This window comes from Muscardinus avellanarius (genome assembly GCF_963383645.1).
Source record: "Muscardinus avellanarius genome assembly, chromosome: 14".
NCBI classification, from domain to species: domain Eukaryota; kingdom Metazoa; phylum Chordata; class Mammalia; order Rodentia; family Gliridae; genus Muscardinus; species Muscardinus avellanarius.
The window spans coordinates 3,424,508-3,440,379 of record NC_137800.1 but is presented as its reverse complement, the minus strand read 5'-3'; positions in this window follow the sequence as shown (position 1 = coordinate 3,440,379).

Sequence of the window (15,872 nt, the reverse complement as noted above, 5' to 3'; positions counted from 1 at the left end):
TCAAAAGCTGGCATCATATATATTTTTTTTTTTAGCTTTAGCTGTAATTGTGGGTATATCCTCATATCTTTGTTTGGTTTTAGTTTGCATTTCCTTGATAACAGCATGAATACTTGATGTGCCCATTGGCTAGCCATATCTTTCCTTTTATATAATGTCTACCCTGATAATTTCTCCAGATGTTTCAGCTCATTATTTAGCTTGTAATATTGGGTGGTAAGCGTTGAGCACACAAACCCTGTTCTGACTTTGCTTTAGAAGACCTTCCCCTAGGTTGTGCTTGTCGGGAATTTTGGTCACAGTGATGAAAAAGCTGATGAAGGCAAGGCCTTTGCAGGACATATTTATTATGAAAATCTATCCTATTCTGCAATTTGATCAAATTTGCTTTGTTAGGGTACATTTGAGGAGTAAGTCTCTAATTTTGGTGAGGTACAGTTTATCAATTTTCTTTTTTAACTTATGCTTATCACATCCAAAAATAATATTTTCTAATACGAAGTTTCAAAGATTTAATCTAAACTTCTTATTAGAATAGTTATAATTTTACTTTTTCCAGTTACGTCTAGAATATATATCGCATTAATTTGTTTCTCTACCTTTTTGTTTAAATTTTGTTTCCTTAATGACTTACCTTGGCATCCTTACTAAAAATCAATTGTCCAAACTTGTGGATCTATTTTGTACTTAGAGATTTGTTCTGTTAATCTGTATGTCTCTGTGCAAGTCAACAGGCCACTTTCTGGTTTACTGAAGCTTCAAGAATATGGAAATCAGGATACCTAAATCCTTTAAATTGGATCTCCTTTTCTGTTTGTTTTTAAATGTCTCACATATTTGAGGTCATTTGCATTTTCATATCAACTTAAGAGTCAACTGGGGATTTTTACTAGAGCCTTTTTATATTTTTATTGTGGTGGTCGTAGGTCTAAAGACCAGTTTGCAGGCCAATGGTGTCTTGTCAGTATTAAAGCTTCCTATACAAGTGTGTGACCTCTCTCCACCTCTAATTTTTGTTGATCTCAATGGAGATGTATTGCATTTACTTCATGAGGTGTGTTACTTTAAAACTGAATCAGTTTATCATGCTGGTATAAACAGAATTATTCACTTTAATATTTTATAATTGCTGGACATTAGAACACATATTTTTGTAGTTTAATCTTGTGACCTTGGTGAATTTACTTATTAATTCTAGTTGGTGCTTTGTACCGGCTTAGGATAAACTACATACATAACTTTCACATCTGGCAACAAAGGAAACTGCTTCAGATACATGCACCCTCAATGTACAAAAAAATCTTATTTTATTGCATTTATAATTTAGCCAACTTAAGTGAGTCGGAGTCTCACAAACTACCGTGAGCTTGTAAAGTTAAGAACTCTCTCAGGTCATGCAGCTTAACAGCATTTTAAAAATTCAGTGGCGACTGTCTGGCTGCTTTATTGGATCAAAGTTTCCCTAATTTTTTCCCAAATTCTTTTCAGGTCCTTAGTGGATAAAGAAATTTAAGTATGACAAGTGACCACCATTCTGGCTACAGTATGCTTATCTGTGTCTATACCTATTCTCAGGACCAACAATAAATGTCTGTGTTCCTAAGTACCAGGGACCATTTAGAAGACAAGAGGAAAGGAGAAATACTGATGAACCCAGTGACATTCCACTGCCAAACTAGACTGTCAGTCTCTGTTTTGTTTCGCTTCTTGTTTCGTTTTGTTTTGTTTCATTTTGTTTTCAGTTTCAGTTTGGAAACAGAATCTCACCAGGCTTCTGAGAGTCCCTCTACATACTGAGACTATTTTGCAATCCTTTTGTCTCAGCTTCCAAGTACTGGGATTTGAGGCCAATGCCACCATGCCTAGCTTAGATTTTCTATAGCGTTTACTACTTTAAGCAATGAAAACAGAAATATTAAAAAAATATGAAAAACATGAATACATTTACAATCATTGGCTCTATGAGTTCTCCTGAGTTCTTGGTTGCTTTCTACTTCGTATTTTCTGCAAACAGTGAATATACTCATGCCCTGGGTTCCAGATTAAGAAAAGGCCTAGTCAGAAAATGCTCACCTGGATTTTTTAGTTCAACTTAAATACTTTTAATGCAAGAGTGAATCTCTATAAACTCTGAAAAAGTGTCAAAATTGAACAATTAAAACAGCTAACAAAGTTAGTTATCTTGAATCTGGTGTCTTGGAATTGAGTAAAATATCTTGTTATATCATGGTGGCATCTCACTAAAGAGGTAGGGACACTTCTTATCAAAGATGATACCTATCTGAGCCTGTGTCTCCATTCCACTTCTTTGATTCTCTTTGCCAGCTGTTTGTTTCTGACCAACTATAGCATCTTTCATGGGCCACAACTCCCTGGGGTGGCCTGGTAAGGTCCCTTGGTGCCCTAATTCCATTCTTGTTTCTGTGCCACCTACTTACCAACAGGGAGAGTTGCTAAGTCTCTCATTGGTCATTTCCAAGGGCTAATCACTGTGTTAAAGGTTTGATCCTCATTGTAGCCTACTTGGAGGTAGTGAAGTCTTTAAGAGATAGGGGCTAGTGAGAGGTCTTAGGCCACTGGGACCATGCCCTCAAAAGGAATTATGGGTCTCCAACCCTTTCCTCTTTCTTTGCCCAGCCACCCTGAGGTGAGCAGGTTTCACCTCCACAAACTTCCACCAAGATGTGCTGCCTGGCTACAGACCCAAAGCAATGCAGCCAGCCAACCATGGACTGAAACATGTAAAATGTAAGCCAGAGTAAGTCCTCTCCCTTGTGTCAGTTGGTTATCTCAGGTATTTGGCTAACGTGATGCAGGATTCTAGAACACTGACAGAGGCTGGGACAGGAGGAGAGTCCAGCAGGGTGTCCTCTCAATTCAGAACAATGGAAACTGGTCTTTAGGGAGGACTATGGGTTTTTTAATGGATAAATTAGTAGTAATGAAGGACAAAAACAACTAATTCAGACGGTACTACCCTTGAAGTGAGGGCAAAGGTTCAGTTCTGAGACACAATATTTAAGGATCAGGGAGAGCAGTACTGAAGTGAACATGGAGGCAGATGAAAGCTGGACTCCTCATGGCCACTTGCTTCCACAGGGAGGCATATGTCTTTCCTTACTCTGTGTAAAGAGCTCAGGGCCAACTAGAATGGTTCTATCATTCTTAAGTCACCTGAAACTTCAGCACCAGGAACTCATTTAAAACATGCTTCAAATGGCAGTGACGATTATTTCAGAGGTGGCTGAGACCCACAGCCTTATTTTAAGTGTCTTTGCTTCATTTTTAGATATCATTGCATGCAGCTCACATTAGTCAGAAACTTGATTTTTTTTTAAACCAAGACCAATATAAAATAAAAAAGTAACACAAGGAAGAAAGCTGAGAAAATAAGTTATTTAAAAACACAGCAAGAAAACTGGTAGAAACAAAGATCAATCAGGGATCCATTTAGAACCGACCAGCTTCAGCTCTGTGGAGCACAAACCAGGGCATTCTCCTCGGAAGCGTGCCCCTCTCCCTACACATGCATCTGCTCCATGCTCTCAACTGCACACGATTTACCAGGTCTTTTCTACATGGAAGGTCCAGGTTTGGAGGCTTCAAATCCAACTGAGCTTCTTAGTTCTAAGGAAGAAAGATAGAGACAGTGTTAGATCATAAGTTATTTCTGTGCAAATCATTATATCCCAAAACAAAATGGTCCCAATAGGAAAAACCAATGGACTCGGGCAGCCAAAGAATCTTCTCCCAGGAAAAGGGATTACTCTCAAAATACACAGGTTTCGGGGGCCTTTATAACCTGTGTCTTTCCATCCCATTGTTCATCTCTAGCCCAGTGTGCCTCCTTGCTCCAAGGATCTAATAAGTTGCCTACTTGTGTGGAAGGGTGTAGCTTATGTTCATGCAATAAATGCTTTTTAGGCAATTTTAAACTTTAGGGATGCTCTTCAGGATGGACAAACGTGAGGTCCCTTCTGTCTTCAGCCTGCATCCTCCAGGAGGCCTCTGCCAGCATCCTCAACCTCATGACCAATGAGTTTGGTCATGACCAATGTGTTTGATAGAATCGTCTAGTCGACATGCGTTAGAAGGTGAAGCAGAATTGAAGCTACGGTTTTCAGGAAAGAGAGTGAGGTTAGAAAGAAGTCAGCAAAGGATAGCTCTGGCCAGTTGATGGGATCTTACAGCAAACCTTTTAAACAGCGGTGGAAAAAAGATAATAAGGAAGCACTGAAGAAGAAAATACCTGCCACAGACGGAGGTAATACTGTCTTTACCAGCATTCCTCTCCAGAACCACCTGCCAGCTGTTTATCACTATCACATCTCCCTGGTGTACATCTCTCATGGATCACATCTCCCTGGTGTAGCCAGGTAGGATTCCTTGGTGCCCTAATTCCATTTTGGGGGCAGCCTCTGTTGGGCCTATCAGGCAAGTCCTGAGAGTATTCTGGAAGGAGCTGGTCATATACATGGAGCAGTGTTAAAACTCAGTTTACCATGTGACTTGCAAATGATTTCTGCTTCTGCTACTCAGCTGGCTTATCCGTTTCTAAGTCTGACATGAGATTGCTCTCTGAGGGCATTTCTTGTCAGTATGGAGAGCACATGTATGGCACAGCACAGGCGTTGGTCAGAATGAACCAAGTAATTCAACCTTAAAATTTGAGGAGCTTAGCAAGATGTGTTAATTTATTGCTACCTCTTATGTCTAATACACACTTTTTAAAGATGGCTGCCCTGGGACCCAGCCCGATAGAGGGGCCTTCTGAAACAGCAGCAGCTAGGATGCTGAGGCAGGATAAGAGAATCGTGTGGGTGGAAGTTTTCTATCTTCAGGATGGATTAGAACCAGAGCCCTTTTGTCCTCTGCCAGCATCCTCAACCTCCTCGCTGCCAGAATCTCTGTTCTCTAAGGACCATCAGGACAGGCAGGCATCAGGTACAGCAACAAAGGAAAGAGCTGGCTAGTGCAGTAATCCCAGTTCCAGAATAGTAAAACCTTGGGTTTTTTTTTTTTTTACTATTTTTTAAATTTATTATTTTTTAATTTTTACATAGATCATGTTGAAAATGGCATACATTCAGACTGTGTTTGCTGCCTTCTCCCCACCATCCCCCCCCTCCTATCAATGAATGTCCAGGTTGATCACGCTACATTCATACTTTTACACATATTCGGATGTAGCTCCTCCATTAATCAACCTCAGCCTTCTTCCTATCCTACCCTTCCATTCTAGCTTTGCTAAGTTTTCCCCTCCATTATGTGGAATCCCACTGGTATTCCTAATACTCCCTAGTTTGGGCATATTTGAGAAAACATATGTCCCTTCTCTTTCTGTGGCTGATACTTAACATAATGTTCTACAAGTCTTTCCATCTTTTTGCAAATGGCCTGATTTTGTTCTGGACGCAGCACATCTCAGTAGCTGAATCAAATAAAGTTCAACTACCCAGAAGGCAGCATCTTGACAAACAAAATAAATAAAGCTCCCGAACCAAAACAGAACCCGGAACCACACGGTGGAAGGAATCCAGTACTCTGAACTGTGAGATCCACTGCAAATCCCGAGGGCTCAACTGATCTGCTGCAGACTGGGTCCAGCCGAAGGCGCCATCGCAGGCCACAAGCTGCCAGCCCAAACTTCCAGTCCCAGCTCCAGCTGACATGGCAGCCCCAAGAAATCCAGAAAAATAATCCAAGAACTTGAAAGCAGCCACAGAGTTCCAACATCTTAAGCAACTGGCATTACGCCTCAGGAGCACAAAGATCCTAAAACCTTGTTTTAAAAGAAAATTTAATATACTTTAGTTTTACAATTTCAAGATCCCTTTATCAGAAATTAATTGAGTCAAAGTTCTAGTTTTTGGATGGATGATTTTAGAAGTGTGATTCTTCTAAAATGTGTTGAGTATTGACTCACCAGCTATAAGTTTCCAAAGTTATAAAGTAGTGGAGAATATGCTTATAGTAAAGTGTTAAAGGCAGCATCTTTAGCCCTGAAAAGTTCATCTTCTGAAGGCAGTTATTTTCTTCTCGGATGTCTTCTCTGAGAGCGGGTGCAGCTGTCAGCACCTCTCCACTAATCCCACAGAGTCTCACAGCTCACAAATGAACACATGTGTTAGACCTGCTGCAGGGCAGTGAAGGGTACCAACTTTGGGGGGTGATAAATAATTTAAGTCACTTCCTTTATGATCATTTTAATCCCACGATATGCATATGTAACAGCATGTTGGATGATTAACACCAAAACTTCTAAAATTGTTTTCCTAAAATGGATAATGACAGCTGAAGACCATAACTTCAAAATACATCTATGTGATGTCTGATTTTATCTTGAAAATGTAGTTGATTATCTATTCTACAGATAAGGTCTTGGGTTAAATGTATACGGATAGGCAGGAAAATAAGGTTAGAATGAGATTTAAAAACATCAGTGTAAAATTAACAATTAGTGTCTAAGTAACACACTTTGTTCTTTGCTACTATCGCCTCAACTTATTCACCCTCACAATGTGAAGGTTGATCAATTACACCAAAATAATAATTAAATTATTCCATTACAGTAATTGCACCTAGTGTTTATGTAGCCTAAATCTGAGAGAAATCAACATGACCTCTCAAGTAGTGTATTTTTAAAAGACATTTATCGTGTTAACATTTTCACAATTTCTTGTTTTGTTCTTGATTTTTGAGAAAGAAAATCAGCATTCCTTGAGTAATGACATGGGGCAAAAGACATCTATGAGCTGCCTCTTTCTTAACAGTCTTTACAAAGCCCAACCTGTAAACATCATGTCTTTATTCTAATTGTATTCATAGCACCTCGGGATGAAGGCTGAATAATTAAGGTAATCATGACCTTCTTTTCCTATTCACAGCTTTCATGGTTGTGCTTGTAATGTTTTCTCATTAAGCTTAATATATTAACTTTGGGATGGAACACGCATGCACATCATTATTTTTAAAAGCAACCAAATATTAGTTTAAAAAGGACTCGTCAAAATCTGGATCTTATAAGATTCAATTCAGCTTTTAGAGAGAAACTATTACCCATTTAGATATCAGTGTGACTTCTTTTTAAAGGTTTCCAAATGCTATATTGGCTTTAATCTTCTAGATGTTTTAATCTCTCATTTAAAACAATTGAGTTATTAATCACATGATAATTGTGTACAATTCTGGACTCTCAGGTATGTCTTCAGAATATGTCGTACCGGATGTGAAAGAATTCATAAGCAAAATAAAACTGTGTTACACTACATGGAACACAAATTCATGAGCAATATTTCTTTGAGTATTTATAACAACTGGGATCTTTTACATCAGGAAATAGCCGTGGCAGTCTCACTGCTGACAAATCCAGCAGCATTACCATGCTATTTCCAAGCTTGAAACCTAAATTTGGTAAATGAATTCCAGCAGAAAATGAAGCATAATGTAACTTTTATAAATAAATGCATCAACTAACAACAAAAATTATTGCTTGTTTGTAACTGATAAACTGTCATATTCATCTAAAAGTAAACAATAGCTAGTGGAAATATTACAGAGATAAAAATTCAAGTGTGTGTGTGTGTGTGTGTGTGTGTGTGTGTGTGTGTGTGTGTTTGTTATGATTTACAGAATGTTCCCTGTGTTGATGTTCAGGGTTGATATAATCAAAACATAAGGGTTATAATATCATCGTGTATAAATCCATTGCAGTGGGTTTAGTAGGTAGTAATCTAGGCAGCTGGAGAATGACTGGAAGAGATGGTCCTGTGGATGTCAACTTGGGTACTGTGATTGTGTTCTTGAATCCCCTTGTTTGCTCTCTTATTTCCAGCCTCCGTGTTATGGGAACAGATCTGTTTACATGTCTGTCTATCTATCTATCTATCTATCTATCTATCTATCTATCTATCTATCTATCATCTAATTTATCAATCTATCCTCTTCTCACCTTCATGCCCTGAGCTTCACCAGTTTAACCTCACTGGACATGGACTAAATACCCCAAATTTCCAGAATGGTAAATAAATAAATCCTCCTTCTCCTAAGTCATAGTGGTCAGCTGTTTTGTAATTCGACAGTGAGAACACTGACTGAAACAGTGTATAAAATATCTGCCTTACACCTGACATTTGTTCAGTTTCTTCCACAAGAGTCTCTGATGCAGTGTCATAATGACTACCAGAGTTTCACTATTCGCTGTATGCATACCTGAGTTTTCCAACCAACCTGTTTAGGAGAATGGAAGCCATTACTCCTCTCTACAAGAAGAAGAAATCTAAACAAGAATGTCACCTGCCCTTCTTAGATTTGTAAGAGAAGTAAGGTGGTAGAGGGAAACAGCCCCAGGGTGACAGAGTGGATGGGTACACAGAGAGGTACCGCTCATCAAAGCAGAATAGCAGGAACAGAAATGTCTACACTGGGGCAAGAAAACATAAACTGTAATTATGTAATTGCTCAGAGCATTCATCAAAGTCTGTGTACATGTCTAAGGGAGGCTCCAGGGAGACACCATTATTTGGATTCCCATAATTGTCAGCTTTTACCCTTGGAGCTAGACATGGTCCTCCCAAGCTTCTAGCAAATAAGAGAAAACAACCATTGAAATAACTCAGAGCATTCGGGTCTCTTAGCAAGAAACACCCTCAGAAGAAGTGTTTGCCACAGCTACCATCCTGGGGATTAATCTTACCAGCCTAGCTGATCTGGGGGAAAAGAAATCCTGAGCAGTGGCCAACTCTAGCCTTTGATGTGGAGAGAGGGCAACAGCTCACTCCAGCCTTTCAGCCTTTCTGCTTCAGCTAAGGGATGGGAAATGGTACAGAGAAGAACTTATGAAAGTCACAGTTCAGGAGCACAGGCTGAGAACAAATCCTGTGACCACAGAGCCTTCCTACTTCCATACAGTTTGCCACCTTAATACAAGAGCTTCTGTGTAATAACAGAAAACACAAAGGAAAGGGCTCTTCTTCTGAGATTTTTTGTTTTAGCCTGCAGGAAAATGTAAAGACAATGGGGAAGACGGAAACAAGGACATCAGAGGAAATTCTAGTCCCTGGCATTGCCATGTAGACTTTCTGTAGAGAAAAGAGTAAAATGCTCGGCTGCTAGAAGGTGGACATAATTCCTCATGCTATAGGCTATTTGCCACAGTTCTTTGTACTCCACTGATGATAAGCTCCTCTTAATACAGAATTACAAAGTATACCATATGATCAAAAACAGAATGAAGAGACAGAGGGTATCTGGATAAAGTCATATATAAAAGAAATACTGGAATTATCAAACTGACAATTTAGGAAAATTAATATTCTGTAATGAGCCCTAATAGAAAATGTGGATAGCATACAAGAATTGATAGATGGGGAAAGCAGAGGGATGGAAACTCTATAAAATAACAAAAAATAAATGTTAGTTGTTTAAACAATGTGCCAGAGAAGAATGCCTTTGATGCCAAAATATACTTTGTAGGCAGAGTCAAGGAGGTTATAGTAAACCTTGAAGAAATGTCAATAGAAGTCTCTAAAGCTGAATTGTAAAGAAAATAAAAAAGGATGTAACGGAATATCTAAGAACCATAGAGTGAAAGACTACATTCTCATGACAGGAGTCCAAGAATGAGACAAAAAAAGAGCAGAAGACATATTTGAAATATCAATAATGGAGAATTTTCCAAAACTAATGATAGTTACCAAAGCAAAGATTGAAGAAGCTCGGAGAAAAAGAAGCAGGATAAATGCCCCAAACTGTTCACCTATGCACATCATATGTGAACTCTGGAAAATCGAAGACATTGAGAAAACTTGGAGCACAGATGCGAGAAATAAACACTTTCTGTAAAATACAGCAATAATGCATTTGTGATTAGAGCTTACAGATCAATGAAATGGTTGATAACAAGGAAGATGTGAGGAAGAAATTGAAAATAACCTGTCATAGGATATATAGATTACTAATAGAGATCATGTTACTCAAAGAAGGCTTCATACAGTTGTAATTATGTAATAAGTACTTAAAGCAAACAGTAATAAAGGCAAAAATGAAAGTATAATTTATATGCAAAGAGGGGAGAGAATAAAATCATGAAAAAGGCTGAATTAAAATGCAAAAATAGAAATACTGTGAGACAGAAAGGAAACAAACAAAAAAGAAACATTGCAAAAAAAGAGAGAGAGAGAGAGAGAGAGAGAGAGAGAGAGAGAGAGAGAGAGAGAGAAATCGGAGCCGAGCGTGATGGTACACACTTATAATCTAAGCGCTTGGGAGGCTGAGACAGGAGGATAGCACAGGTTCGAAGCCAGCCTCAGCTACTTAGTGAGGCTCTCAGAAACTTAGTGAGACCCTGTTTCCAAATAAAATATAAAATAGGTCTGGGAGTATAGCCCAGAGGTAGAAAAGCCCCTGGGTTTCACTCCCAGTACCACCAAAAAAAAAAAAAAAAAAAAAAAAAAAAGAGAGAGAGAGAGAGAAATCCGGACATACCTGAGACATACCTACTACCACATAAAGGTAGAAATTGATTGACTTAAGTTAATACTCACCCTAAATGTCAATTATTTTATCTTAAAAACAACCATTTTAAATTCAAAGACACAGAATAAAATTAAAGAAATGAGAACTGTGTACTTTGCTAAAACTAATGAAAACGTTGTAGTAGCTGTTTTAATTTGAAACTGCTATGGTACTATAAATAAATCAATGCTTGGTATAAGGTATCCTAGATGAAGACATATAATAGACCACCTGAGACTTGGAGAATGAGTGTCTTTGGGAATTTGGGACACTCAGGACATAGCCACGTACAAGGAGATTAAGAAATCCATGTACACAGTTAGGAAAACATATTCTAAAAACATGAGTTGTTATGCACGCACAATAGGTTCAGCTAACTGATAGAAGGTTATCTGTCTGAAAATAAATGTCAGCTGCAAAAATGGAGCTGTAGTTGTTCTCTTTTTAATTCGCACTCCTCTCTCTCTCTCTCTCTCTCTCTCTCTCTCTCTCTGCTTTTCTCTCTCTCTCCATTTTGTTGTTCTTGTTCTTATTTAGTCTGTTTCAGCTTTTTGCATTCAAGACAATATTTATCAATATATTCTCTGAATATAATCTAAAAGAACAGAGATTTTACTAAAAATACAAATTAAAGTTAAAAATCTAAAAACAAATGGGCTGAAGTCTTCAAAGGTCAGAAAAAATAAACTATGAGAGAGTGGAAAGATCAGATTTTCATATTTTCCAAATTGTAATAAACCCTAATTCTTAACAACAAATTGGATTCATCAACAAATTGGATGAGGGCTAGTTGGGTCAGGTGTGCATGGATGTCTCCACCATCTTGTATCTCATTACGATGTATGACTACAATGCACCAATAAAATTTTTTTAAAAAGTCTTTCTTAAAAATATTAACAAAATAAAAGGAAAATACAGACAAAAAATACCCAAAACTTGGAAATTTGTATATGTATAAAATGAGAGTATAAGCGAATATAAATTTTAAACATAAAACAAATTCTAGAGTTGAAGAGTACAATTAGTGAAATAAAAAAGTAGAGATATTCAAGTGCATATGTGAGTATGCAGCAGAATGCATTCATCGACAAATCTGAAGGTAGGAAAAATTTGAAAGTAGGACAAGTTTGAAGGTGGGAAGTGAGGAACAGAAGGAAAAAAATATAAAGGAAAGTGAAGAGAGTATCAAGGGCATCAAGGAGTAAAACAACTTGCATGGTAAGATGGAAGACAAGGGCTTACCAAGCCACACTATTCCAGGTGGTCTAAGCCTAAAACTTCAGACCCAAACCTATAAAATGATGACACAGAGAGACCAGGACAAAGGAAGAATCCGGGAAGCAGCAAAGACAGCTTGACGTCTTGTGTATAAAGCACCTCAGTAAGGCAATGGGCGGATTGCTTAGCCAAAACCAAGGAGGCCAGAATGCAGGGAAGTGACCTAAGTTCAGAAAGGCTGGAAACAATCCTGTCAACTGATAAATCTATGTCTGGAAAAACTTATTTTCAGAGTAATGGGATTAATATTTTCCAAGAAAAATAAAAACAGTGGAGCTTTATTACCAATAGACCTAGCCTAAAAGGAATGCTAAATAGAATCATTTAGTTTGAAACGAATGAATATTAAAGAGTAGCTCAAAGTTGCTGGAGATGTAAAGACCTCAGCTGGAGGTAAACACATGGGCAAATAGAAAAGCTGGTATTATCATAATCTTGGTCTTATTATATGTGGAGCTGAGATATGCATTGAAAAGAATCCTAAAATTATTTTGTTGTATACACAATGTACAGATGTTTAATTTGTTACATGAATAACATAAAAAGCTAAAACAGAATGGTATAAAATAGTTTTATATGATTAACATTAAATGTTGTATGCATTCAAGTATTTATAACTTTAGAATACTTTGAGTCAATCCCTACAATGATCATAAATAAATCATATGTACAATGTAGACAAAATAAAATGAGAAGAGAATCAAAATATATCTTTACAAGAGACAACTAAACATAGTAGAAGTTAGGAAGGAAGGAAATGAAGGACCAGAGGTCTATATAACGTAAAAATTATAAGTAGAAAAAAAAATCACTCTAAACACAATAACCTAGAATGAACTCTTTGCACACTGTGGTATCTTCCTCTCCTCTCAGAAGATACATATTTTTTGTTTCCTGAGTTATAGGGTTATGAAAATTGTCATTTTACATATTTATTCTGTATTTTAGCTGTTTCAGATGAAAGCTTTTAAAAATTTAAAATTTGGTGCAGATTAAAAATCACTGAATTCATAATCAGACACAGACACATGCCTGTAATCATAGTATTGAGGGAATGAGATGGGAGAATCACAAGTCCTAGGCCAGCCTCAGTAACTTAGCAAGACCTTCAGCACCTTGGCGAGATCTTGTTTCACATTTAAAAAACATAAATAAACAGAAAGTACTGGGGGTATAGCTTGGAGTTAGAAGTTAGAATCCTCAGTACCCAAAATGAAATAAAAAGAAAATTTACTAAATCATTGTCATCAATAGTGAAACTATGGCTACATATTGATGGAAATTTCTAAGGACAAAAGACCACTAAATTCATATGCGCCCCTAGAGTTAAGCAATGGCAGAAGACAAACCAGAGGCCGTTTCTTGAACATAGAGTCAAAAGAAATGGAACGAGATCTGAAAATTCAATGTCATGCATCATGCCAGGACAGCATGATGTGCCTACATCTCTTGAGAACTGCCTACCCATCAGAGACGAGCCAGAGCTTAGAGATAGCGTTAGGATGGAAACTGGTACATATATATATATATATATATATATATATATATATATATATATATATATATATATATATATATTTTTTTTTTATGAAATTATGTCTCCGTGACTGACAATATACTTGTTTCATAATTGTTGTTTTTTATTTTTTATTTTTGGTGGTACTGAGGTTCCTGGAAACTCTTCTACCTCTGGGCTACACTCCTAGACCTGCTTTTATACTTTTTTTATTTGGAAACAGGGTCTCTTAAGCCAACGCGGCTGGCTTCGAACCTGCGCGATCCTCCTGTCTCCACCTCCCAAGCGCGGGGATTACAAGCGTGCACCACCACGCCCGGCCATAATTGTTTTTAATAGGGAGATGTTTGCATATTATCTTCCAGGTTGCCTCCCAGGTCTTATTGGTCATCTAGAGTAATTTTTATATTATTTGATTTTGTACATTGATTTTATTTTAAAAGAACAAGATCAATTTCATTCATCTGATTTTCAAATCCTCGTTAGACTTCTCCATGGGTCCCCAAGTGCTGACAACTGCCCTGAACACTTGTTCATGTGTTCATGATTTCCCACCAAAATTCTTTTACTGTACAACAATTTTAGTTCCCAGATGTCATAACCCTCATATTTCTATGTACACATATTCATTACTGTATACGCAGTGCCAAGCTAGAACGAACACTTGTCAAATGCATGCGTGAGTGTACTTCTTTCTTTCTCATAGTAATTAGATTCCCACGTATGTCCCAAACCATGATGTTTTATTAAGTTGGCGACATAAATGTAGTGTGATCGTTTCTACCCAGAATCACTGTTTGTTTTCCCTGAAGCTCCCTGAACTGCCAACGTACAAGTAAGTGTACTACATTTTACCTTTTCCCTACTTTTGTTTGGAAATGTGCTTTCTTTTTCTGAAATGCTGAAATGGTTTTAACTAGCACTTTGAATAGCCACTCTCTATGGGGTTTACTTTATCCTAGTGATTTGCTACAGAATCTAAAAGTATTTTAAATCTTCTTATCCATTCAGTGGCATTGCATGTCTATAAGCCTTCCTTGAACACCGTGGAATGGGGTTGCTTTATTTAGGGTCCTCTTGTTTGTGTGTTTCCTTTGTCTGTTTTGAATGATCCTCTCAGATGTTCACTGCCTCTCCTGCCCCAAACTCAGGAAGATATAATTTAAAGCATCTTGGTCCATTGCTTTATCCTCTTGTTTTCTTAATATGAAACACAGCCGCACACTGAAAATAGCTCTGTTGACTATATCTGACCTATTTTGCTAGATGACTCTAACATTTTTGTTTGTTTGTTTTCTCCTGGACCAAATAGCCCCCTTTGGGGAGCTATGATTCTCTCTGGAGGATTCCAGGGTAGCTCTCAGCAGAGCATGTGTGACCAGCACTGTCATATCCCAGCTTCGTACCTCAGGCACTGATTTACTTTCCCTGTTAGCTTCTGCATTTTTTATTTTGTTATAGGTATAGATACATAGCATATATAATATATACAATTCCTGGCAATTTCCCACCCTGTTCTTAGATTCTTCATGTGCTGTAGGGTCTGGTGGAACTGTGGGGCACAGCCCTCTGGTGACCTGCCCTAACTATTTGAATATTCATTCTTCCTCAAGACCAGAGGAGGACCTCATTACTGGCAAGAACAGTTCTCATGAAAGGCTAGAGCCATCCCTCCTGTCAGAGACAGGCCTGTTTCAGGATTCGCCATGGATATCAAATTCTGCAGATGCCCAAGTCTCTTCTCTTAAAAATGGTATAGTGTTTGCATATCACCAATGCATATTTCTCCTGTTTACATTAAATTCTCTTTAGATAATTGATAAGACCTAATAGAATATAAATACTATGTGAATAGTTGTCTTGCTATGTTACTGAGGCTGATCTTGAACCTGTGACCCTCCCTTTTCACCTTCCAAGTACCTAGATTGCAAGTGTTTGCCACCACTATCAGCAGGCCAACATTTTATTGCCCATCTGGTACAATGCTATGTGTTCTGCCTTAAACCTCATTTACTTAAAATTTAGTAGTGTACATACCTACATACATATACTCATGCCTTACCTGACTTTATTCCTGGAAAATGTATCAAATCCCTGCCTAAATACTACCCTTAATTGTTTTTTCTTTTCTTTAACAACACTTCCCATGGTTTCATATTAAACAAATATCATCCTGCCTCGCCTACCAAATTTCAGCTCTGCAAACTCACGGATTCCACCATATTTATTTCTAGGTGTGTCCAGCACGGAGGCAGTAACCAGCACTTCATGAATGTTCCTCAGACCATAGGTCAGGAATGAAATCGTGGCAAACCTGTTGAGGCTGTGTCCAGAAAGGCCACTCTAGGATAGAGAGAATAACCTCCTTTGCTAGCTGCAAAACTGAGGCTGAGAAAGGAGAAGAGCTTTGCTTAGTTTCAAGCCACTAATAAATCTAGTTTAGAAAGTGAGCCTGAGTCTTTCTGTTTGAAAAACCCATACTCTTTGAATTTATCAGGAACAGAACTTAGCCCAAAGGCGCAGCGTGGCTGTTCAGAGCTGCACTCTGCTTTTATCACGCTGT